The following is a 25,067-nucleotide window of genomic DNA, read 5'->3' on the forward strand; positions in this document are numbered from 1 at the left end:
TCATTTGTATATGTATTAATAAAATACAGATTCATTTAAAACATTACCAAAATTGAGTCAATTGTCAACATCTATTTCTTGATCAACCAATTCTAAAATTACAATTTCTTCCAGCTGGGAACTCTGGAGTTTAATATACTATAGCTTTCTGTCATAAATTGATCTCTGCTGGATTGGTTAATTCTAGAAAGTTATGGAACATTGATACTTTGAGTTACTTGAGTGCCAGTAACTCAAAGTGCTTCACTAAAGGAAAACCAGGAATCAAGTCTATGATTAAAAACATTTGAGTCAATAACTATTTATTTACCTATTTGTGTTGTCCTGGGAAGGCTTGAGGATGGCTTACCAAGATGCACACAATTCAGCAAGATACAATCAGTTAAATAAAAGTGACGAGAGAAAAAGATAGGATAGAAAAATGAGTAGCAGGGCTGTGGTTAGGCCATAAAAGGTGTTCTGTGAAATCCCACATTCTTCCAGTGCTGGCCTATTTGGCTCTGCCCTTTTTAAGCAGCCAAAGGGAAGAAGAAACCATTATTAGATACATAACTCATATTATGTGTTAATAAATATACATCAGCTTCTTACAAGATGCCCAGCTCTTTCTGCTGGAAAGATGAGAGAAACTTCAAGAAATGGCAGCATCCCCAACAACATACCAGTTGCAACAGATCAAAAGCTCAGTTTTAGCCTATGTCCTCATGCCAAAGCCAGATTCAGTAACTCAGTTTTTGTAGACTTTCTCTAAGGATGAAAAGGTACTTTTCCAACACTCAGTGAAAATGATCTTTTCCCTCTTGTTTAAGTGGGGAAACAGGCAGAGAAGAGTGAATTGCTTCCACTTCATATACTAGGTCAATTGCTAAGATAAAAGTATAAGTAATTTGTCCTAGGTAGATATAATTACCTCCAGATGTGCATTTGCAGATTATATTATGATTATGAAGCACTCTTGAGAACTCCTTAATGGTGTAATGGTGACCTTTTACTCCATTTCATTTTCTCTTCCAATCCCCGATGCAATTTTCCTCACTCTGACTCTTATCCTCTTGCCTTGGTCACCACTGAGCACTCGAGGACGTACAAAATAGATGGCCTCCACAAAGCGGAGGTCCAGGGGAAGCCATCACAGAGATGGATGAAATGGCAGAGCTGGAACACTCGGGTATGCACTATGGAGATGGCCTGGAATGAGTTTCTGAAGAGAGGCTGGGCCTCCAGCACCTCACTGCTCACCAAGAAGTCCAGAAACACGTCTGTACAACTTCCACTTCCACGGCACCAGCAAATCACCAGGCCATTTAATAATTCACGAAGCAAATATATACTGAGTGCCTTCCAAGGCACCAGGTGCTGAGCCTGTGCTAGGGAATCAAAGGCAAAAAAGGCACAGGTGTGCCCCCATAGAAACCATAGCTTAGCTGGAAGAGAGTCCATCACACAGGAATTTTAATATGGCATATACACGTTGACTCTGGAATCAAATTCTTGAGTCCTACTCCCACTTTTGCTATGTAAGTCAAACTCTTGAGGCTTTGGTTTTATTATCTGTAAAATGGAGATAGCAACTACCTTCTAGAGAAAGAGTCTAGAACAGTGCTGGGCAGAGTTCCCACGTCCAGACCACTGCCTTCCCTTGGGATCCTTATCTCTGCAAGAATGACCAAAATTTACTGTGCTTATGATATTCCAGGCAGTATTCAAAATATTTGAAGTGTGTCAACTTATTTTCCCTTTATCATAGCCCCATATAGAGGATATCACTATTATTTCCATTTTACACGTCTGAGACTCAGTGACTCAGTGCCTGGCCCCAGGTTCTCAGAACGGCAGTGTACATCAGTGGTTAAGGGGACACACTCTGGGGCCAAACTACTTAGACCTTGCAACTTAGAAGTTGTCAGAGCTTGGAAAAAGTAATGAACTTCTCTGAGCCTATCTTCTACCTGTTTCTCTCACTTTGTTCCCCATCTTTACCGCGACCTCTGCAGACTACATTTTCCCAGGCTCCTGCCAATGAGTGGCTGGTTAACTTAGCCAATGGGAAGCAGTGGTGGAGCTTAGCAGTAGGAGGAGGGAACGTCAGGGTACTTAAGCCCCTCTCAGTTTGGGGTGGCTGCTCTGATAGTGGTTGCGCCTCCTCTAGAGCTCCAGTTCCCGCTGGGCAGTCCCAGTGCTTCACCTCTGGTGACATCCCCACTTCCTTCTGTCCCTCCAACCTGGAGCAGCAGCTTCCTACTGTTTCTCATCTTTGGATCGTCTTGCAACCTCCATTTGTTTTTTGTGTTCTTGCAACAGCCTTGTAGTCAGAGCCCTGTGTCAAACTTCCTCTGGTGAACTACTAGAGTGGCAGATGCACTGTGCTTCAACAGTCTTATCTGCTAAGTGGAAATAATAATTGTGTCTACCTCATACGGTTTTTGCAAAATTAAATGAGTTAATATATTTAAAGTGCTTGGGACAAACCATGGCACACAGAGTGGCAGCTATACTGGAACACACAGTCAATTCACCAAAGTCCCTTTCTAGACCCCGGAGAGGAGATCCCCAAAGCCTTTGAGAATGAATAGGAGTCAAGCAGGTGCAGAGAAGACGGAAGGACATTCGGGCTGTCTTAGTCCCTTTGTGTTGCTGTAAAGAAAGACCTGAGGCTGGGTGATTTACAAAGAAAAGAGATTTCTTTGGCTCATGGTTCTGCAGGCTGTACAAGAAGCATGGCGCCAGCATCTGTTTCTGGTGAGGTCTTCAGGCTGCTTCCACTCATGGTGGAACGTGAAGGGGAGCTGGTGTGTGCAGCGATCACCTGGTGAGAGAGGAAGGGAGCAAGCAGAGGAGAAGGAGGAGCCAGACTTTTTTTTAACAGCCAGATCTTGTAGGATCTAAGAGTAAGAACTCACTGATTACCACAAGAACAGCACCATGCCATTCATGAGCCATCTGCCCTCATGACCAGACACCCACCACGAGGCTCCACCTTCAACACTGGGGATCAAACTTCAACATGTGATTTGAAGGAGACAAGCATCCAAACTGTATCAGAGGCAAAGGGATCAGACAACTAAGTGGCCAAGAGGTGAGAGAGAGAAGGGGGCCTTCCAGGAGCCAGGAAAGGAAAGAAGCGCAGGAAGACTGGGGCATGCTGACAGGGCAAGGGGAGAGGATGAAGTCAGGGAGAAGGATGAGGCTGGAGAGAAAAGAGCCCAGAGCATACCTTTTCAGGCATATTGGAGTCCAGACTTTGCCCTGAGGACAATGGGGAACCATTGCAGCATTTTACTGAAGTGACACATTTGAATTTATGTTTTAGAGAGATTTCTTTGGCTGCAGTATGGAAAACAGATGAGGTGGAAAGGAAAGAAGAGAGAACAGCAGGAAGAGCTGTTAGGAAGCCATTGTGAGTGCCCAGGCAAGAGATAATAGCCTGGACTAGAGTAGTGACCCGGGAGCAAAAAAAAAGAAAGAAAGAAAGAAAGAAAGGCTCAGTTATTCAGGAGGTAAAAGGAACTGGATTAGCATTGGATGGGATGTGGGAGCCAGGGGAGAAGATGACATCAAAAATGATGCTCCAGTTTCTGACTTGGGTAAAGGTACAACAGCAAGCAGTCCAGCCGAGTGATTAGAAGCATGGGCTACGGTTTCCACAGTCTGCGTTCAAAGTCTGACTGTGTCCACAGCTAGCTGCTGAACCTGGGGCAAGGCGCCGATTCACTGGGTGCCTCAGAGTGTAAGAAAGGGATAATAATTGTATCTTCTGTACAGGGCTCTGGAAAAGGTTAAATGAGGTAAAGTATGTCAAATGCTTGGAACGGAGCCTGGAATATCACAAGCACAGTAAATCTTGGCCACTATTACATAGACAAGATCTCAGAAGCAGGCATAGTTTGTGGGGGTGGGAGCATCATGAGTTAGGTTCGAACACACTGAGTTTGAGACATCTAGGGAACCACAGAACAAGTTCTGGGCTGGAGATGTAGATTTCACTTGAGAGCTGCCAGCAGTAGAGATGGTAATTGGAGCCATGGGAATGGAGGCGATTGTCCAGCGAGTGTAGGTAAAGTGAGAATAGATAAGTACCAAAGGGCACAGGCTGGTTATGTCAACATTTAAGTGACAATTTCAGAAAGAGAAGCCAAGGAGGAAACCAGAGAAAAGCAGTTAGAGAAGCAAGAAGGCAGCCAGCAGTGGTCCCGGTACAGCTGTGATGGGGAGACAAAGATGAAACTGGCACCAAGAGTTATTGGTGTAGCTTGGGCTCTCCCCTCATCATCCTCTCCAGTTGGGAGTCGTGTGACAGGAGCAAGAAGCCTGTCTCAGCACATGTGTAAAAGAGCTAACTCCGGACACCCGTGTCTGATCTGTGCTGACCCACAAGCGTGAGGTGTCCCACTTGGTGACTGGAAATGACACCATCAATTTTTCTGGCCACTGTGTTGCACCCCTGAGTTTTTCCTTCATATGACAGACTTCACAGTAAATACTCCTACTGAGTCCAAACAACCACTATGATTGAGAACAAGCATGAATCCGCCACCCACCTTCTCCTGGAAATAAGGTGATGTGTAGGTTCCTCATCTCCTTTCCAGTGTCCACAAACCCGTCTGAGTACTTGCAACTTCAAATTTTTCTTTCTTTCTTTTTTTCTGTTACAGACACTGATTTTAGAAGAGTGTTCCATATGCTATGCTTTTTTAAATTTATTATTATTTTTTATTTTTATTTTTTGAGACAGAGTCTTGCTCTGTCACCCAGGCTGGAGTGCAGTAGCACAATCTCAGCTCACTGCAAGCCTCCCAGGTTCAAGCGATTCTCCTGACTCAGCCTCCTGAGTAACTGGGATTACAGGCATGCACCACCACGCCCGGCTAATTTTTGTATTTTTAGTGGAAATGGGGTTTCACCATGTTGCCCAGGCTGGTCTCGAACTCCTGACCTCAAGTAATCTGCCCACCTTGGCCTCCTAAAGTGCTGGGATTATAGGTGTGAGCCACTGCAACTGGCCCATATGCTAAATTTATTAGAACCCCCAAACCTAGCCAAAGGCCTCACTCCTAAGATTCTGGTGGCAAAGCCAGCATACGCTGGGCTCAGAGGAGGTCTTCAGATACCAAGAGGATTACTCTAATTCAAAGCAGAAATGTTGTGAAACTGCTTTATATTCTGTCTAGCACAAGCAAGTGGGGGTTGCTATTTTTATAATCATCATAAGAGCCTTTGACTACATAATTTTGGGAAGTGGTGATAAAAAACAGAGTACTTCTCCCTTGAATTCTACCACCCCCAAACTTTCATTAACATCCAATTAATTTTCTTAGAAAAGTTCATCATGAAACTCGCTGCAGCACTTTGGCACAGTAGTATCTATGCAATTGGAATGACACAGTAATTTCTTATCCTAAGGAAAAAAAATTACTCTGTCAAAATGAATCTTTTAGCCTAAGATGAACTGGTTCCATTTCTCATTTCTCTTTTCTCAAGGTTACTGGGTTGCTGAACTCCCATGAACCAAAAAGAAAACATTAAATGGTATCCAAACCAGCCTGGAAGGGACAGCGAGAAAAGCCAGAACCAAGACTGACCAACCTGAATGCTGGTAAATGTTATCAAGGTAACAACTTCTCATGTATCGGTATGTGACCAATAAAAAGGGAATGTGCTTGATTAGCAAAAAGGATCACCAGGAAAAATAAGGCATATTAGCATGATGACTTTATTATACAGCAATTACATAAATGGCAATCCACTCTCATAGAATATTTGTGTTGAAATTAGGAAATGGCAGCAGATTCACACACAAAAGCTAATGGAAGCCCTAAATATAGATGATACTCCATCTGGCTGCCAAGAGCCTGCCTCAGCACATTAACCAGAAGACCAAACCAGAGAAGGGAAATAGCTTTTAAAAGTGCAAAAGAGAAAAGAGATTCACTTAGAATTTTATCTGGTAAAAAAAAACATCTAGTCATAGGATGAGGAGTCATCTGTTTCATGGACTATTTATGACTCAGATGTTAATTCGGATGCTATCTTTAAATACATGGAGAGAAGAGAGAAATTTTTTCCCTTTATTTAGGCTTGAAAGAGTTTTGTTGAAGCAGGTAGCTCACAGCTGGTAAGTGGCATTCAGTTGTTTAAAATAATTTGTACGATTTGGCTTTCATGTTTGCTACATTTGTGCAATAAACAGAACTGATGTTTCAATTCCTCCAAAACCATTTTAAACTCTAGCACCATGGGGTCCAAGTACCCCTAACATTTTGCAAGAGTTATACTTTGCACTCAATGAACAGTAAGCCTGTGTTTACAAAACAAAATTACTTTTTTCCATTTTCAGTTTTGCTTATTAACAAAGTAGATATTTCTCAAGTCAAAATTTCTCCTTTGTTTATGGTTGGATATCTTGGCCCTGATGAGAAAACAAAAATCCACTGATTAGTACAGAAAATCACCATCCAGAAATCTCTCTTTACAACAATCCTGTGGCTCACAGAGCCATCATGATTGCCAATGTCCTCGTAGAAAATCAACAATAGCTATTTGCAGTTGATTCAGTTCCTCTGTTTAGGAGATTTTTTTGTAGCATAAATAGATTACAGGGTTTGCAAAAATGTACATTTATGGTTGACCCTTATGCTTCTCAGAATCTGTTTGGAGTACTGAGGCATGCTATCCTGGATGTGTTGATTTCTGTTTGTGCAAACTCTGCTGAAAACCAAGGACAATCAACAGGATGAAGAAAGTTTAATTCAGGACCCAGGTTGATAGAGATTACCTCTGGGTCTAAGGTCAGGGATGCTTTAGTCCTTGTTAGAATCTCCAGGGAAACCCTAACTCCCAGATATTAATCAGATCTGTAGAACCCTGCTTAAGACCTTCCAGTGGCTCTGAATTACAGTAAAACTCCTTACCCTAGCTGATAACACACTATACAATCTGACCCCTGTTCAGACCTTACCAGACCTATTATGGGCTGTTTATCCTGATCACCTTGACCTGCAAAAGGCTGTCTTCTCCCTCTGTCTTCACATGGCCTTTCCTCTGTGTGTAACTGTGTCCTAATCTCTCTCTTCTTAGAAGGACACCAGTCTTACTGGGTGAGGGCCCACCCAGAGGACCTCTTTTTTGCCTTAATTACCTCCTTAAAGGCCCCATATTCAAAGACAGTCACATTCTGAGGTACTAAGGGTTGGGATGTCAACATATGAATTTTGGGGGGCTATAATTTGCCTATTCTGCACATTTCATATACATGGAATCGAACGAAATGTGGCCCATTGATTCTGGCTTCTTTCACTTAGCACAACGTTTTCGAGGTTCATCCAAGTAGTAGCAGGTATCAGTGACAGAGCAGGAGCACCATCATCTTGGACAAACATTGCCATTTCAAGTTCTGGCTCCCTTTCTAATCTCAGTCATTTCAAGGAAATCACTTCTCTTCTAACAACAAGCAGCCAGAAAGAGCAGACAGTAAAACACAGATAAGACAGGTCAGGGGCAGAAGGTAGGGGCAAAGTCTCTTGGGTAACTGCCAAACTTCACACTCATACAATGGGCCCCAGTAAAACAGTGGGCCCTAATAAGCACATCCCTTTCCCTTTAGGTGCACTAAGATAGGGAAGCTAAAAGCAGACATGGGTATGCCTGCAGCTGCAAAAAAAAAAAAAAAGTATGGAAACAAACACAAAATCTCCCTCCCAAATAAGCAAGACGAAGAAACAGAAATATTCTGAGCTTGTGATAAGCTCTCCTGCCCTAAACCCTTAAATACTCTTAGTCTGTAAGAGAGAGTGCCCCTGACCTAACTCAGCCAGAAGCCCCTCTCAGGTTTATTTCCCAAAATAAACCTGTCTTTTACCGTGAAGCCGCTTTTCATGTTTCTCTCTTCCTTCTTCAACTCTTACTATCGGTACTTTATTCTTTTTATGACTGAATAGTATTTCACGGTACAGCTCTATCACATTTTATTTATCCATTCCTCAGGTGACAGAGATTTGGACTGTATCCACTTTTTGCCTGTTATAAATAATGTTGCTACAAATGTTTGTGCACAAGTTTTTGTATGAACATATGTCTCAGTTATCCCGAGTATATACCTAGGAGTGGAACATTCTGGGTCATAAACACATATAACTTTGTGTTTCCCTTTTTGAGAACCCACCAAACTGCTTTCCCCAGCAGCTGCATCATTTTACATTCCCACCAGCAATATATGAGGGCAGGACATGTTTCTAGAGATTAGATAATCACAAATGAAGGGCATTGTTCTTTATAGCCTGCTGAAGGTCAAAAGAGGGAGGAAAAGATGTTTGAGTAAGGAAGAGATGCTTTATTAGGAATATGAAGCATTCACAAAGTCCTGCTTACTCATTTTCAGCCAACTTTGCCATGGCATTATTTAATTCGCATTTTCACCTCATCTTCAATCTTAACATGAATAGCCTGGGTCTCAAGGCCATCTTTTCCCAACCAGTATAAGCACCTTTGAGACAGCATTCAATATGTGTCATTTTATTTCCTATTCAGTGGGGAAAATTAGGTCTTGCTTTGCCCACTCAGCTTTATTCCTGGAAACACACTTTTCAAAAAGTAGAAAGTTCAGTCTTGCTTTAAACCACCAAGCTGCCTGAATGGATTTCATCCATTATTTCGGGCTTTATTTTAAACTTTGCTTTTAATAGGCACAGAACCAATGCATATTTTAAACTTTTGACTCAGGCAAATTTTATATGTCCAAAAGACTCTTGGAAGTTAAGCAAACATAAGGGGTACTGTGTGTGTGTCTCTCTCTGTGTGTATGTGTGTGTGTGTGTGTATCACAGAATGAGGGACACATGCTGCCAATTTAGTAATTAATTTTCAGCTAACAGAAGGCCACTACCTATACTGTCTGTGGCAGCCAGAGCCCCACCATACTGACACCAAGTTACTATGCCTCCTTGACAGAAAGTAACACAGATCGCCATCAATGGATAGACAAAAATCTCTGAATCTGTGGTTATGTGTGTGCATCTTACAAGTGGAGTAACAACAAATAGAAGAAATATATTTACGAATGAAAATGAAGCTACATTTATTTACTTCACTAAAACTGTTTTTTTCTTCTCATCAAAGATTTCTCTATTCGTGCTACTCAACATCCCAAAAAGAATCAGCACAAGGCCACAAACTCAACAAAATTCCTTCTCCTGTTCATAAAAGTCCTGTCCTGACTCCAAGTCCACACCCTAATAAACAGGCAAGCCTGTGCTCTGCACCCTGAGGAGCAGTCTCCTAGGCTTGGTCCTTTCAGAGAGCGGATTTCCAAGGAGAGGCCGTCCATCTACCCAACTCTTCTCAAGGCCACATAGCTCCTCTCCAAAGACAGCCATCCCCAGTGGTTCAGCTGATCCTGATGGCTGTGCCTACAGAGAAAGAGGGGAAGAGAGATGGGAGAGGAAGAGCTCCCAGGAGTCAGGATGCAAGGTGAAGTCAGCTGTTGATCAGCGGTCACTCAGCAACTGGACCAGGTGACACTCTTCTTCTGCAGGCTGTAGGCTGTGAGAGTGTTCTGAGTGGCATTTAAGGATAGCTCCCATGAGCGTGCCAGCTTCAGCAGGGCGTCCTATGGCAAGCCCTAAAAGGCAGAGGGAAAAGAATAACCAAGTGGAAGTGGGTCATCGTGCCATCTATCAGAGACAATGTGCGTGAGAATGCTGCTACTAAATGAATGAAAAACTCTTTGTAAACTCAAAGTTTGTGGTTCCCAAACTTGAGCATGTATCATTTTTTTTAAATTAAAACGCTGATTTACTTGGCCTTATTCTAGAGGTTGGATTCATTCAGTCTGGGGTAGGACCTGAAAATTTGCATTTCTAACATTGCATGTCCCAGAGGATCTGATATTGCAGGTCAGGGGCCACACTTTGAGAACTACTTGCTAAAATACAGGATCTATGTCAGCTGAAGCTATAATGGGCAATCATGAGCCATGCCCAGACTGAGCAGCAAAAGGAAACAATGTTACTGTCTAAAACAAGCAAGAAAATAATACAATATTTTAAAATAACAGAATATATAATGCTTGAGTTGCCAGTAGCAAAGTGTTAGGAGGTCCTTGAAGTCAGAGAAAGCAGAGATGAACCAGTTTTGAACAAGCCCTGTCCTCGAACTCAGCAGAAGGAAGAGACCAAGTCCATTATGCCCTCAGTAAACCGTTGGCCCTGGAGTATTGGCTTTCCCTCTTCACAGATGAGGAGTTCCATCTTCTAACTCACACAGAGCAGGGAGAGGATAAGAGCTGAGGAAATGCCATTGGCCCTCAGCTGGTCACTCTCTCTTCTAATACTGCTTCATATGGGTATAAGGCTTTATGGTTTTGAAAAGCTTTCCAGTGATCAAAACAATGTGACATGGGCGAAAGAATAGACAAATGGACCAAATGAACAGAATAGAGAGCCCAGAAAAACACCCACCCAAATATAGTCAACTGAGTTTTGACAAAGGAGCAAAGGCAATCCAGTGGAGAAAGGACAGTCTTTTCAATAAATGGTGCTGGAACAACTGGACATCTGCATGCAGGAAAAAAATAAACTAGAATCTAAACCAAGACCTTACATCTCTTTCACAAAAATTACCTCAAAACGGATCAAAGACCTAAAGGTAAAAATGCAAAACTATAACTGGTGACAGCCAGAAAGAAACAAACAGTAATTGAGTGACTACTAGTGCCAGCTATCGAGTTAAGTACTTTTAATAGCTTATCGCTAAACTCTGTATACAATGTATTATTCCCAAATTACAAACGATGAATTTTTTGCCAGTGATAAAGCATAATTTCTCTACGTTATTCCCTATAGAATCTGGAGCAGGAGGAGCCTCACTCTCCTATCAAAAGGAGAAGAACCTGAAGAAAACACTTCCCTTCCTTCTCTCTGCGTAGGGGCAGTGACCTTGAATTCAACCACCATCATCCCTTCCAGACACCAGAAGGGGGAGTCCCACAAGGCAGAAGGTGCCCCTGTGACGCGTCCACTTCTCTTCCATGTTCTTTAACTCCTTGCTCAGGAAGCCATAAAGTTGAGCTGAGCAGAAGGTGAAGGTCATTGCAAAGTTTACGCAGACTATGCTGACAGGTTCATGAGAACACTACTGAATATGTTACATTTCACCAATGCTCACAGCATATCCTGTGTTGGAAGTGATACTTTTCCATTGCCAGTAACCTCCTTTGTCCTAGGAGCTCACTGAACAGCTAAAATCGGGTGATATTTTTATGTGGAACATGCAACATATTAAGTCCTTTTGCTCAGTGACCCAAAAAGGAACTAAACAGTACCCAGACTAGAAATCAATGTTAAATTATTCAAATAAATTCCACTTAAAGAATGGTGGCTTGGGAAGCACTCAGCCAGAAAGAATTCTCCCAAGATTAGTTTACTGTGAAGTAGAAGGGAAGAACATTTTAACTTTGGTTGGAAATTACACAGAAGGTGATGAAACGGTTCTGATCCACTGTAGGGCACCCCCTCTCTCCTGCCACATTCCCCCATTTTACCCACTAAAGAGGTTCTTTGACGAGAGGCTAAGGAAACCAAGCAATATAAGATCTAATCAAAACTGAGTGCTGGAAATGTGTGGGGAGAAATCCATAATTAAACTGAGCAATTAACTCCAGAAAGCTAACTGGGGCCAACTCTGACACTACTATAAAGTTATAAAATCTCCAGCATCTCATTTCTTTGTCCCTCTACCCAATTTCCTCTCAAATATAAGCCTCTCTTTCTCTGTCCTCTCTTCTTCATATTTAATAAAACTGTTTGCAAGAAAGAATCTTAGGTTAGTCATTTGCACTTTAGTATGAATTAAAGCCAGTGTGTCAACTCTCACAGGAATAAGAATTTCAAGCCATACTTCTAATTGTGGAATGGCTGTTACTGAATTCTTTTAAGGGTATTTCATGCAACAGCTAAATATAAGGAAGAGGAGAGAAACTGTCCAAGTCTTTCTGTGCCTAAAGTCAGCTTTCAGCTGCCACTCCCAATTGAAAGTGAATTCAGATTAATTCCTAGATGTTGAATGAGAGTTATAATTTACCCTTTCAGAGATCTACTGGTTTTCTTTTCTTTTCTTTTTTTTTTTTTTTTGAGATAGAGTCTTGTTCTCATTGCCCAGGCTGGAGTGCAGTGGCGTGATCTTGGCTCACTGCAACCTCCGCCTCCCGGATTCAAGCGATTCTCCTGCCTCAGCCTCCCAAGTTCCTGGGATTACAGGTATGCGCCACCATGCCCAACTAATTTTGTATTTTTAGTAGAGACAGGGTTTCTCCATATTGGTCAGGCTGGTCTTGAACTCGCAACCTCAGGTAATCCACCTGCCTTGGCCTCCCAAAGTGCTAGGATTACAGGCATGAGCCACCGTGCCCGGCCATTTTTTCTTTCTTTTTTACTTTTATTTTAGGTTGAGGGGTATGTGGGCAGATTTGTTATATAGTAAATGGGGGTTTGTTTACACATATTTCATCACTCAGGTACCAAGCCTAGTACCCAATAGTTTTTTTTTTTTTTTCTGATCCTCTCCCTCCTCCCACCCTCCAGCCTCCAACAGGCCCCAGTATCTGTTGTTCTCCGCTTTGTGTCCACGTGTTCTCACCATTTAGCTCCCACTTAGAAGTGAGAACAGGTGGTATTTGGTTTTCTGTTCCTGCATTAGTTTTCTAAGGATAACGGCCAGCAGCTCCATCCATGTTCCTGCCAAAGACATGATCTCATTCTTTTTTATGGCTGCATAGTATTCCATGGTGTATATGTACCACATTTTCTTTATCCAATCAGTCACTGATGGGCATTTAGGTTGGCTCCACGTCTTTACTGGTTGTGAATAGTGCTGCAACAAACATTTGCATGCATGTGTCTTTATGGTAGAATGATTTCTATTCCTTTGGGTATATCCCAGATCTACTGGTTTCTTTTCCTCTAGGCCCAGAAAACAGGTCAATTTCTGATGGCTTTTACATGTCAGGCCTATAGGACCCATTCTTACTTGACACCAGTTATCTCCACTCCAGATGCCCTTCCCCTTACCGGGTTTTACTTGAAAAGCACAACATGAGTGGCTTGGGCCAAATGTGGCCATAGGTCCTTCAACAAATGTTGAGTGAGTGCGACCCTTGGAGCAGAAAGTTGACAGAGCTCTGACACATGGCTAGTCCCCCAGAGGCTCTCACTGCTCTCTTAGCTGGAAGAACTTCAAACTCTCAGACAGTGGAAAATTCAGTCTGTTCCAAGCAAGAGACACAAATGTGCTCTTAAAATTCATACTGACATTTGGAACTGCCCAGGGTATTATAAATATAATCGTTCTGAAGTGTGAGTGTGTGTCAGGGAGAGAAAGAGATGGAGAGAGAGAGAGAGGGATACTGTGTGTGTGTGTGTGTGTGTGTGTATGTGTGTGTGTGTGTGTGTGTGTGTGTGTGTGTGTGATGACAGAAAGGAAAGTGAGAGCAGAACCAGGGACAGCAAGTATCCCTGCCAAGAACTCAAGGCCAAGCACAGAGAAGAATGTCCACCAGATACCCAATGACTACATTCCGGATTTTCTACTGCTTCCTCCTCAGAGAAAAGGGGGGGAATAAATTAGAAAGAATGCGAAGGGAGAGACAGAGTGAGCAAGATGGGTGGGGATAGAGAGAGAAAGGAACAGGAAGTGGGAGCCTTACTACACATAGACCAAGAGGCCCAGACTGAGAGAGAGAGGCTGTCAGAATGAGGAACTACTGAGAGATTACAGGCTTCTCCACCAGTTACAAGTGACTGATATCTACATTTATTGTGTTTTGAAGCCATCAAGTTCTATGTCCAAATGACCCCACCCCTCCCATAATGCAGCACCAAGACTAATCCACCATCCACGGGGCATACTGTTTCCTGCCAAACAGATGGGCTTATAGAGGTTGGTCTTACACAGCCTCTTCCAGGTCTTGGACACACACCGGCCAGCCTCTGTGGCTGAGGAACAGAATAAAGTTATATAAATTGAACTGACCCTACAAGTGGGCTCCTATGACTTTCCTTGCTCTTGAACTAACTTAGCTGACCAGCCAGCCTGAAGCAACATGGTCCCAGGGCAGGGGCTCTCAATCTTTTATGTGCCAGGCTCCCTTTGGTAGGCTGGTAAAGCCACAGATTCCCTTCTCAGAATAATGTTATTAGGCATAAAATGAAATACATAAAGCTACAAAGGAAATCAGTTACAATATCAAATATTTTAACTATTACAAATATAGTAATATTTTTACTCCTTTATCAGTGCTTTAAATAATAGGATCTGGTGAAGGGTCAAATAACAACCCCATCATTTCAAAGAGTGATGGGAGAAACTGTGTTTCCATTGTTTACAACAACTACCAGGTGATATGAAAAGATCTGTCATTTCTGTGGCAAGAGTCATAGGCACTGCTAATACCACTGCAGTTTCTTCCCTATATTCTTAATAGAAGCAAAAAGCTAGATTTCAGTGAGAGGTTAGATAAAATAAATTTATGAACCAGAACAAAGGCAATGAAAGGAAGGGAGCTGCAACAACAGTAATTGTAATGATAAAGCAACATCTGCTACAAGAACAACAGCAAAAACTGGCTGCGGTCTCTGCTCTGTATCAGGTCCTGGATTAAATGTTTTCTACTCATCTTTCTCTTTCATTCTAAGGAAGGCATCATTTTGCCTACTTTACAGATTAGGAAACTGAGGCTTCAGGATGTTAGGGAACTTGTCTAGGACTATAGCCAATAAGTAGCTGTGCCAAGAATGGAAGTCAAGGCTGTTTGACACTGAAGTCCACATTCACTGTGCACTGTGTCTTCAGAAAGAGATAGGGTGTGTGTGTGTATGTGTGTGTGTGTGTGTGTGTGTGTGTGAGAGAGAGAGAGAGAGAGAGAGAGAGAGAGCTGCTTCCTTTTTCTCATTCATGCCAGAATAACTGGACTGGTTTAAACATCTATACTTTCACCCATCTTGACTATCCATTTCCATCTTATTAATGTTTGCTCTTTTCAGTTCAAAGACCCTTATGCTTCATTTATTCAATATATGTTGGGTACTGGCTATGTTTACTGACACCAGAAATTCAAAGATAAATATGTTCTCTGACTTTCAGGAAGCTTATAACTTATTGGAGAAAACAGATATGCAAACATAAATTATAATATGCAGCAATTAAAATTCAATTTGGACAATAAGGAGAATTTATTGACTCACGTACCTGAAAAGTCCAGAAGTAGACAGGCTTCAGGCATTGTTTGATTAGGGCTTCGTCGGTAGTGTGCTAGGAAGTATGTCACAACTAACTGACTTTTCCAGAGAAAAACAGAGCCATGAGTTTGTCTATTTCCATGGTGTAAATACTCCCACCATGACCTATTTCAAGCTACCAAAGCAAAGTCACTGAAGATAGAATTGGGAAGAGATGTGCGCAGTCACCCCTCGCCTGATGCAGGCGAGCTCCAGCATGCTATGACCATTCTCATTTCTTCACAGTTCTCTCAGTTTTTCCATCCTCTGTATGCTGGCTTTGTCCTGATGATGCAACCAGCAGCTGGGACTGTATACTTTCCTTCTAGTGTCTAGCAAGCGTCTCTTCTACTAATCACCAAAAAAAATTCCTGAGCTCTTCTGAAAGAATCGCTGTATCCAAAGAATATCACCCAGCTGGCTTAGCCTTCGGTGGCATATTAAAATAAGTAATAGCTACCTTCTCTTAAGGCTCTTTATTTCACCTACCAAGTACTCCTTGTTGGACAAAGCTATGGTCTGAATGTTGTTGTCCCTTCAAAATTCGTATGTTGGAACCTAATACTCAATGTGATGGTATTAAGAAATGGGGGATTTTGAGGAAGCGATTAAATCATGAGGGCTCCACCCTCATGAATGAGATTACTGCCCTCATAAAAGAGGTTGAAGGGAGTGCCCTTGCCCCTTCCACCATGTGAGGTCATAGCAAGAAGGTGCCATATGAGGAATAGGCCCTTACTAGGTGACTTGATTTTGGACTTCCCAGTCTCCAGAACTGTGAGCAATACATTTCTATTGTTTATGAATTACCCAGCCTAAGGTATTTGGGTATAGCTGCCTGAATGGACTAAGACAGACAGAATTAGCATCAAAAACCTATCCTTTAGAAGGTGGAATTATCAGCAAGACAAGAAAATAATGTTCATGTTTGCTCATTTTAGTGCCTGTGTCAACCAGATGTTCCCTTCAGATCTGAGACCCTCATTTTCCCACTCTGGAAGTATTGATTGCTGATGGCTCACAGCTGAGTTCCTCTCAAAGCATTGCTCTGATGAAAAGAAGCTGCCAAACTCAAGGATATTGTCCCCCTTGAGAGGACACTGCCTCTAATGGCTGATCAATGAGTGAGTATAAAAGCCTGAGGTCACCTCAATTAGGCATGTCTGAAGGGTCATCCTGGCTCCAGTGCTTCCAAAGGGGAATCAGATAAAGCCTCTGTTGAAATCATATACTGGGTCAATTTCTCCCTCTGTGTCATCATCCTTCCCTCTCTTGCCTACATCGTTCCTATGTGCCCTCCCCACTAAACCTCCTGCATGCAATCTCAGTGTCTGTTTCCATAAAACTGAATATTCAATGCCTATCTCTAAACAAGTCACCAGATGTTCTAGACAAATCAGGGCCCATCTTGGAGCTGGGAGTGGAATCAGTCCCACCCACATCCCATGGCTGCCCCACGGTGGGAGAGGGTTGGGATGTATCTTGAGACCTAACCGCACTGTCTGCTACATCATAAGGCATGCTAGGTGATGTAAAAGACATACGAACAATATCACAGTCCAATGGCTGAGGCATTATAGGCATAGAGAAAGAAAAAAGCAGGCCCTGACATCCAGAAATAATCACCAGTAGACCTCAATATTATTACAAGCTGATCTAACACTCACAGCCAGGCCATTGTTCCCCTATTGGACATAGACAATCTCACAGAACACCAACCTCAGATAAGCTTATTCTGAACCATGATAAAATGAAACAAAACAAGGTCACTACATAATTTTGTCCATACACAAAAACAAGGTCACTCTGCCCTCTGTAATGCACTCAATCGTACAATTGCCTGGATTTCTGATGGTATCCAACCTAGAGCAAATCCTTAATTTCTTAAGCCTTCCACAAATCACCCGACCAAAATCCAAATCTTCTAGTAGTTTCTTTCTAACACAGTTGCTAAGGTAGTGTCCTTCAAGTATGTTCTCCCTTGATCAATGAGTAATAAGCTCAGCTTGTTTGATTATCAGTGTGTTCCTGGTGGTCTTTTGCTGGAGGGCATTGGTAGCCTTCAATCAGTGTTTGTATGGTGAATAACTGGGTGTGTAAATGGCTATGCTGCCCCTCTTTCAGGAAAAGCTTAACTGAAGACCTTTGAGCTGGTTCTTCAAGGAAGATTGAGCTTTCCCAAGCAAAGCAGGGTCAGAAAGAAGTCATTCCAAGCAAAGGAAGCAGGATGTGCAAAGGTGGGCATCATAGAAATGAAGGATGAAGAGTCCATATGGGTAGGGTGTTGGGTGGACTGGAAGGGTGCTAGGACCAAATGTGGAGCTCCTCATAAGTCACAACTAATCCTGTAGGCAAAGAGGACAGAGAAGCAGGAGAGAGAGAGAAAGCTCGAAATTTGACATCTGATTGCAGGGAGAATTCCTGGAGTAGCCATAACTATTTTTCCTCCAACCCTTTCTTTCTTTTTTGGAGAGAAGGAGAAGACATTTGCTTTGGTTAAATCAAAATTGCATATTTTGAGTTTTCTCAGTTTTCCCACCCTGACATTTAAGGCGCACACCTAACAACACTGAGCCCTTAATTCCCTGGATATTGTGAATGCTTCGAAGACATCATGGCCTTCTCTCAAAGGTTTGGTAACTTGCACTTCACTATATAATTCCTGTTGCTTGTCAGAAGTGCAATTCAGCTGGTCACTTCCTCTGTTATTTATAATTAAATAACTTACCAAAAGAGACTTCCAGATGTCCTAATAGAAAATGCCAATGTCTTTTCGCTTCCTTGTGTGGGTCCACCTTTGACTCTCCATTAGTGGTGCCCCCAAGATGACATTCTTCCTCTAGGGGTCGTATCTCTAGCGCCTCTCAGGCAGTGCGATTCCTGCCAACCCTCCATCTGTGTTTAAGTCTTGCTTGTGCTCCACAAAATATTTCTGCCTTAACAGCCCTACAGCTGCACGGCCTCCTCTTCTGTTCCCTTCTGTCTGTCTTGCCCTGCCCTGCCACTGAGCACTCACATTTTATAACATCTTACCTTGCCAACTGGTTTTGTGAATATCATGTAAGTGTTTGTTAATTATAGATCTTTTGCAAATGACATATATCTGATACAGCTGAAGGAGACTGAAATGTCCCCATTCTTTTTTTTTTTTTTTTTTTTTTTTTTTTTTTTTTGAGGCGGAGTCTCGCTCTGTCGCCCAGGCTGGAGTGCAGTGGCCGGATCTCGGCTCACTGCAAGCTCCGCCTCCCGGATTTACGCCATTCTCCTGCCTCAGCCTCCTGAGTAGCTGGGACTACAGGCGCCCGCCACCTCGCCCGGCTAGTTTTTTGTATTTTTTAGTAGAGACGGGGTTTCACTGTGTTAGCCAGGATGGTCTCGATCTCCTGACCTCGTGATCCGCCCGTCTCGGCCTCCCAAAGTGCTGGGATTACAGGCTTGAGCCACCGCGCCCGGCGAAATGTCCCCATTCTTATAAATCCGTGTTAGTGCCGCCCTAGACTACCCTTAGAATTTTGTGTATATTTGTGAAATCCATGTTTTCTACTTTTACTCTCTCTGTATATATCTCAATAACCTATGTAAGTATTACTTTGTGCTTTTAAACATAAAAATAATCATAGTGTTGTATCATTTTATTCTATGCTTTTTTCACTCACAATTATGTTTTAAGATTCAGTTTTGTTAACATATGAAAAGCTTTTAGAACAGTGCCAGTAAGCACCATATAAGTCTTAGCTACTATTATTTTCAGTATTATTGTTATTTTGAGGCAGCATCTCATTCTGTCACCCAGGCTGAGTGCAGTGGCATGATCACAGCTTACTACAGCCTCAACCTCCTGGGATCAAGTGATTTTCCAACCTCAGCCTCCTGAGTAGCTGGGACTAACTACAGGCATGCATCCCATGCCCAGCTAATTTTTGTATTTTTTGTAGTGATGGGCTATCACCATGTTGCACAGGCTGGTCTCAAACTCCTGGGCTCAAGCAATCTGCTTGCTTTAGCCTCCCAAAGTGCTGGGATTACAGGTGTGAGCCACCACACCCAGCCTATTATTTTCAATATTATTAATAAATGGATTTACATCATTCCTTGTAATTATAATAAGCTAACATTGATCATATGACATTTTATTTATCCCATTCCTCTCTTGATGTGTTGGGACTTAGAAAAAGACACCCCGGAGTGAAGGCCTCTGAAGCAAAGTCTCTATCTGACCTTCTCCTGCCCTGGTGTCTCTTGCCCCTCATTCTCCCCTAAGGCAAGCCATAGAAAACCATAATTCCTCTTCCCCAAGGCAGGTCATAGAAACCAAAACAGCTTTTACCCAAAGCCAGTCATAAAATCTAAAAATATTACGGTAATCTTCCCCTGCCTTTCTGAGTAAGAGCTGGCCATAAAGAAATTGAGACCCTCATCCCAGAGGGTTCCCATTCCATACCTGGGAGAAAGAAATGCTGCACAGAGAGGCCAAGAAGAAGCTGAGCTGACAAGGCTTGGTAGGTTTCCCAACTCAGTCTATTTCCATCAGATTATCCCTGTTTCCCCCAGTCGTAGTTCTACATGGCTGTCCATTCTTCATTGAACCTAAGCATAAAAAAAGGGATCAATTTTTCCTGGATCTTTGGTCTCCATTCTGAAGGCTCTCATGTCTCACAAAACTGTGATCAAATAAATGTGTTATGCTTTTCTCCTGTTAGCTTGTCTTTGTTTTAGGGGTGTCAGCCATGACCCTTATGACAGGGAGGAAAGGGGTCACCTTCTTTCTGCCCCTAAGGTACGTATTTAGGTTGTTTCCAATTTTTTCCAATTAATTATAAGCAGTATCGCAAAGAATATCCTTAAACATGCCAAGTTCATATGTTCAAGAGTTGGTATTTGCTTAAAAGTGGACTTGCTGGGCTGTAAGGAGAATGTATTTTAGATTTTGCTAGCTATTGTCAAATTGTTCCCCAAAATGTCTGTACCTTCAGCAGTGTATGAGAATTCTTATTTTTCTGTCTTTGCCAACCACCACTGATTTTTTCAAAAGTTTGTGAGTGCAAAGTAATAATCTTGTTTTAACTTGCATTCTTCTTTTCATTAATATGTGAGATTTGGACAGTTTTTCTCTCCATTTATTGGCCATTATGCACTGGGCCTTAACCTTTTCTGGGGTCTTAGACTCCTTTGAAAATTTACTTCAGAGCAATGCACATATATATATACACACATACACTTTATAAACACATTGAGGGACTTCACAGAGTCCCTGAAGACCCATCCACGAAGCCCCTTCAGAGCAGAAACTCGAGCTTTTAGTAGATATGAGAACCTTCTGGGATTTTTTTTTCTTTTTTTTGTACTTTTCAGTAGAGACAGGGTTTCACCGTGTTAGCCAGGATGGTCTCGATCTCCTGACCTCGTGATCCGCCTGCCTTGGCCTCCCAAAGTGCTGGGATTACAGGCGTGAGCCACTGCGCCCAGCCTGGGAAGTTGTTAAAAATGCAGATTCCTAGGACCCATCTTTGAGGATCTTGACTCAGAGGGCCCCAGGTAGGAACTGAAGGGCTGGTGCAGGTGATGAAAAAAAGAAAAGAAAAGAAAAGAGGAAGGAAGGGAAGGAAGGGAAGGAAGGGAAGGAAGGGAAGGAAGGAAGGAAGGAAGGAAGGAAGGAAGGAAGGAAGGAAGGAAGGAAGGAAGGAAGGAAGGAAGGAAGGAAGGAGAAAGAAAGAAAGAAAGAAAGAAAGAAAGAAAGAAAGAAAGAAAGAAAGAAAGAAAGAAAGAAAGAAAGAAAGAGAAAGAAAGAAAGAAAGAAAGAAAGAAAGAAAGAAAGAAAGAAAGAAAGAAAGAAAGAAAGAAAGAAAGAAAGAAAGAAAGAGAAAGGAAGGAAGGAAGGAAGGAAGAAAGAAAGAAAGAAAACACAACTAAGACTATACTTTCAGGGGTCATTTCGGTAGCTCGTTAAGAAAGATAATCTTAAGAGTTTCTGGATTCCCAGTAAGAACTCCTATTTCTGCTTTCCAAAACTTTCCCTTCTCCCACAGCTATGAAGCAAAGGATAAAGTCACCAAGTTTAATGTACAAAAGCTGTAACTTGCCTTTAAATTGATGTTGTAGCTACTTTTAAATCCATGGTTACTTCTGCAGATATACCTTGTGCCTCTCTCCTCCTTAGCTGGGAAGGTCGGTGAGGGAATGAATAAATAGGGTGACATGTGAGACAAAGAAAAACACAAGGAAAGGAAAAAATTTAGGAAATTCGAAGCTATTCAGAAAATGCTACATAAAAAGCATCATCCTACTAAATATGAACAGCTTGTGTTTGGAATGGTTTGTGTTTCTAATTTTATTACATGAGCAAGCTCATTTTTTTTTTCTCTGCTAGATACTTCAAAGATTCTCTTGCAAAAAGAAGGGAAATAAATTTAGTTTCCTCTCGGATCTAAAGTCACATAAATGATTCTGTTGTAAGATGGAGAAAATTGATTGCTTCAATGGCAAATAAGATATTTTTTTAATTTAAAAATTTAGTACTAAGGAAATCATGTACCAGGGAATTCTCAAAACGTTTTGAGAGAGGTTGAGAATCCCGGTATAATGAGATGATGATGTTACTCATGCACATTTTCCCCCGCTTTCTTTTTCAAGCCTGCAAGTGTCAAGACAGAGTTAATCCTTATTTTTGACTCAGTCACAAGCAGATACATTCTTCTCTGAGCTGGTCAGTGGCCAGTATCCTCTTGAACCTTTGGTGGAATTCAGGTCCATGAATGATGCCAGGAACAAGAATTAGGATCTGATTCTAGGACTTTAGAATGACTTACTCGGTACCTTTGTCCAGTAACAATAGAAAAATGACTCGGTTGCTCTGTCCGTGAAACTAGGGCAGTGATACTGGCTGCCTGCCTCACACAGGGTTGAGGGGAAACCAGGCTTACAAATGACAGAGGTCTCCGGAGCATGGACATCACATGGGAGGGGGTGGGGATGCCTTCACAGAGCCGAAGACAACAGAGGGGGCAACCTGACACAGAACCAAAGGAGGTCCTTGAACCCTGCCATGCCAGCCTGGTTGGAGGGCATTCTGTATACACTGGAGAAAATGGAATGAAGTCAACTTACATCTTTTGTCTTTCTGGAGACCATCTTTTTACTTTCATGGGTTACTCATGGATTAAGAAGAAAAATGGTGGACATGACATTTTCTAACATTTTCTGGTATCCATTATCTTGTTCACTTGGCCATACAGTGCTTCTTATACTCTAGATTTTCAGATTCTAGACAGTATGTTCATTAAAAGCAGGAATTAAAATTGACATGCAGACATACATAGACTTGTGTGTGGCAGATAAGGTGCCTGGCACTCAATATAAATACTGGATATAATAAATGAATGAATTCCTACACACAGAGAAAAACAACACACACATACACACACACACATACATAAATAAGTCAGCATTTTTCCAGGACTCAACCACAAGGAAGAAGATTTGGGCAGCAGAAGCACTTCTGCTGCCAACCTCATTCCTGCCTGTGTTATTTAGGATATAAATACCATTGCAGTAAAGGAGACTGAATGACCATAACTTAAACAAAATAGAAGTTTATTTTTCTCTCATATAACATGGATGCTCTGTAGCATCACAACTCCAAGGTCCTTCCACTTTTCTTAGAGTGTTATCCCCATCTGCATGGTCCGTGTAGCTCACCACAGCATCTGAATCCCAGCTGATAGAATAAGGAAAGGAAGGAGAGCATATCTTCCCTTTCAAGAAGGCTATATCTTTTCTCTTCACAGCTCTTGGGCCAGAACTTAGTCACATGACCACATCTAGCTGCAAGGGAGCCTGGGAAATGTAGTCTTTATTCTGAGTAGCTGTAGATCCAGCTGAAAAATCAGCATTGTCTTAAAAAAATAAAAAATAAATAAATATTGGAGCAAGTAACTGTCTCTGTCACACTGAAAAAATAAAAGCACAAAGACGTAGGTTTCCCAGAATCACTAGAAAAATTCCTGGTAAACCTAGTACTAGTACTAGCCTGGATGCAGTGGCTTAGACCTGTAATTCCAGCTACTTGAGTGGCTGAGGCAGAAGGATGACTCGAGGTCAGGAATGTGAGACTAGCCCAGTCAACATAGTGAGTTTATTTCATCTCTAAAATAAAAATTAGCCAGGCATGGTGGCACACATAGAGCAAGATCCTATCTCTAAAAAGGAAGTAGCTGATACTTCGGTGGTTTCACAAGCATGTCAATCTACTAAGCAGATGTTCACTCCAGAGAAAGACAGTTCTCAACTTCTAACATTCGCCTTTTAAACAATTTACCCTTTCATCTATTAATCTCTGATAAATTTAAGCTTCATTTCCCATACCAAATTTGGGTTTTCATACTGCAGGTAGAATTTTATGTTTTCTGACCTCTAGGAGAATAAATACCCAACCTGATCACCACACATACAAGGCTAGAAGATGAATATATTTGGTGTGAAATCAGAGATCTGCCTGCATTCAGCTTGGGAAATAAGGATAAAAAACCAAGGAGCCTGTCCAGAATAGGAAAGGTTATGAATGATCAGACAACCTAACAGTGATAATTAGTGTAACCATAACATAGTTAAAATCTATGGAGGACTTACTTTGCATCAAATGCTTTGCCCACATCATTTTATTTAGAATTTTCTTTTAATGTTGGAAGGTGTATTAGTCTGTTTTCATGCTGCCGATAAAGACATATCCAAGACTGGGCAATTTACAAAAGAAAAAGATTTATTGGATTTACAGTTCCATGTGGCTGGGGAGGCCTCACAGTCATGGTGGAAAATGAAAGGCACATCTCACATGGTGGCAGACTAGAGAAGAGAGCTTGTGCAGAGAAACTCCTGTTTTAAAAACCATCAGCTCTCGTGAGACCCATTCACTATCACGAGAATGGCACCAGAAAAATCGCCCCCATGATTCAACCATCTCCCACTGCGTCCCTCCCACAACACATGGGAATTATGGGAGCTACCAGATGAGATTTGGGTGGGGACACAGCCAAAGCATATCAGAGGGCTATCCTGTTACTAACCCTACTTATAGTCAAGGAAATTGGGCTTAGTAAAAAGTCAAGGAACTTGCCCAAGGTCACACAAATACCAAGTGGCAGAGCCTGGACCTTAACTCAAGAATCTAACTCTACTGTTGGTACCTGAAATCACTGATCACTGTGGAGTCTCAATTAAAGAAAAAGACAGACTGGTGGGAGCAGGGAAAAGCAACAAAAAAAGGCAAATAAGCTATAAGTCTGCCTTTCTTCAAGGTCCAGGACATACAACCCTCCTGTGCAAATAACTCATAATCTTCCTGTGCCCAGCTATCACCAGACCTTTGGCTAATACAAAAAATGCAGGTTAGCTCCCTGCAACCTTGGCGTTAGCAGTACTGCACGTAGCACTCTGCAGCCCAAAACCATCCTATAAAATCTCCAGTAAGCCTTTGTCTCCTTGGCAGTCAGCTTCTCTTCTGCTGATTTGCTCATTGCTTTCTTGCAATGTATTTTCATACTTTCTCTAATAAATCTGCCTTTCTTTATCTACAACTCTCTTGGTAAATTCTTTTACCTCCACGCCACTGGTCCAGATAACCATCGCTCCCCAGCAATAATCTCTACCACCATGCTGATGGCAAGGAGGACGGTGAGCCATGTCCCACGCATCCTTCCTGCCCACCATCACATGGATAGGTATCAATCTTGTTGTTCATCCTGTCTGGGAATTTTGAGTTGGGTGACCTAAAAAAAGAATATAAAAGTTCCAACCATCAGTATTTAAGAA

General features: G+C 42.1%; 2 long non-coding RNA genes across 2 annotated transcripts; one reads left to right on the plus strand and one right to left on the minus strand.

Moving 5' to 3' along the window:
• The first annotated feature begins 3,941 nt into the window (after nucleotides 1-3,941).
• LOC144332977 (uncharacterized) lies at nucleotides 3,942-11,364 on the plus strand. Its single transcript, XR_013401259.1, has 3 exons — nucleotides 3,942-4,555; nucleotides 5,479-5,608; nucleotides 10,836-11,364. It is a non-coding gene; the product is annotated as an uncharacterized LOC144332977 (long non-coding RNA).
• On the minus strand, nucleotides 5,690-21,490 carry LOC114670914 (uncharacterized). Its single transcript, XR_003720744.2, has 3 exons — nucleotides 21,344-21,490; nucleotides 19,705-19,850; nucleotides 5,690-9,613 (listed from the first exon to the last, which is right to left on the minus strand). It is a non-coding gene; the product is annotated as an uncharacterized LOC114670914 (long non-coding RNA).
• Nucleotides 21,491-25,067: the final 3,577 nt, after the last annotated feature.

This window comes from Macaca mulatta, chromosome 11, assembly GCF_049350105.2.
Source record: "Macaca mulatta isolate MMU2019108-1 chromosome 11, T2T-MMU8v2.0, whole genome shotgun sequence".
Classification (NCBI taxonomy): domain Eukaryota; kingdom Metazoa; phylum Chordata; class Mammalia; order Primates; family Cercopithecidae; genus Macaca; species Macaca mulatta.